Source organism: Otolemur garnettii, unplaced genomic scaffold (assembly GCF_000181295.1).
Source record: "Otolemur garnettii isolate 467f Iridium unplaced genomic scaffold, OtoGar3 scaffold00094, whole genome shotgun sequence".
NCBI lineage: Eukaryota > Metazoa > Chordata > Mammalia > Primates > Galagidae > Otolemur > Otolemur garnettii.
Window position 1 is genome coordinate 8,037,853 of NW_003852489.1, and position 1,798 is coordinate 8,039,650.

The 1,798-nt window shown below is 41.2% G+C and overlaps 1 protein-coding gene across 1 annotated transcript in view; it reads right to left on the minus strand.

Moving 5' to 3' along the window:
• Positions 1–1,798, minus strand: part of AP2B1 (adaptor related protein complex 2 beta 1 subunit) — a 132,686-nt gene that overhangs the window by 114,884 nt on the left and 16,004 nt on the right. The gene's annotated exons all lie outside the window — the stretch shown is intronic.

Below are 1,798 nucleotides of genomic sequence, written 5' to 3' on the forward strand. Positions count from 1 at the left end.
TTTTTTTTTTTTTTTTGCAACAGAGTCTCAATTTGTCGCCCTGGGTGGAGTGCTGTGATATCACAGCTCACAGCAACCTCAAACTCTTGGGCTTAAGCGATTCTCTTGCCTCAGCCTCCCAAGTAGCTGGTACTACAGGCGCCTGCCACAGTGCTTGGCGATTTTTTGGTTGTAGATGTCATTATTGTTTGGCAGACCCAGGCTGGATACAAACCCATGAGCTCTGGTGTATGTGGCCGGCACCCTAGCCGCTGAGCTACAGGCGCAGAGCCTCTTTGCACTCCTTCTAGGCACAGCTCACATCTCATCTCCAAGAAAGGTCTTTCAACTATTCCTACTTGCATGACCTTTTTTGTGGTGGAACTTTTATTATTGCTTTTAACATATTCATTTAAGTGCCTAATTATATAACAATATTTTGTTTTTCCCTAATTCTTAAAGTTTTGGGTCTCATCAACTGGACAGTAAGTGTCATGAAGGCTAACAGGCATCAACTATACTATACTTTGATCTGAATTGTAGTAAGTGGTATAGTGCTGGGCAGGTAATCAATTATCAGCAAGTAGCAGATTAGCAAGCAGTACTTTACTAAGCATATAAAAAGAAAGTTGAGAGCTTTCAGTTTTCTGTAGGATATAAAAATAAACTTGGCAAAAACACAACAGCTCCTGAAAAGAAGTACGCCAACTTTTACTAGTTCATTTGTACTGATGCTCTCAATCTAGATTTACTCCTTGGCAAAAACAGCCCTTCAGTGATTAGACAGATCATCGATAGGTAAACTACTGCCTGTGGGCTAAATCAAGCCCACTGCCAATTTCTGTACAAGCCATAAAAGCAGTTTTTCCAGATGAATATTTACGACTGATGTGATGATAGGAAATACTAACTATGAACCCCAAGTATCAAAATGCATTCCTCTCCTCCAAAAGAATTCTACTCTTCTCATTAGTAGACCTGTAGTACGATAGATTGTTATTCTATTATATATTTCATCAATTAAAAAAAAATGAGGAAATTTGTGCTCTTATTATGTGAGTACCTACATAATTTACTCAATTTTGCCTCTTTGCCCACTAAGCCTAAAATATTTACTATTTTGCCTTTTACTGAAATAGTCTGCCAAGCCCTGAGATTATGGTCACAGAAAAACAATTTAAGAATCAAACAAAACAATAACAAAAACTCACCTCACAATAGCACCTAGGCCATAAGATACTGAGTCATTTCTGATACTACCATTCCTAACTGTGCTGGGCTCCCTATTTCATTATGGGAGCAGCTCTCACTTTTTTGGTCCCAGGATCCGTTTTCAGTCTTTATTTATTTATTTTTGAGACACAGTCTCACTATGTCACCCTTGATAGAGTGTCATGGCATCACAGCTCACAGTAACCTCAAACTCTTGGGCTTAAGTGATTCTCTTCCCTCAGCCTCTCAAGTAGCTGGGACTACAGGCACCTGCCACAATGCCTGGCTATTTTTTTGTTGTTATTGTAGTTGTTTAGCTGACCCAGGCTGGGTTCGAACCCGCCACTCTCAGTGTTATGTGGCTGGTGCCATAACCTCAGTGGTATGGGCACCGAGCCCATTTACATTCTTAAAAATGATTGAGCTCAGGCTCAGCACTCGTAGCACTGTGGTTATGGCGCCAGCCACATGCACTAAGGCTGGCAGGTTCGAACACAGCCCCGGCCAGATAAACAATAACAACTGCACCAAAAAAATAGCCAAGCGTTGTGGTGGGTGCCTGTAGTCCCAGCTACTTGGAAGGCTAAAGCAAGAGAATTATTTGAGC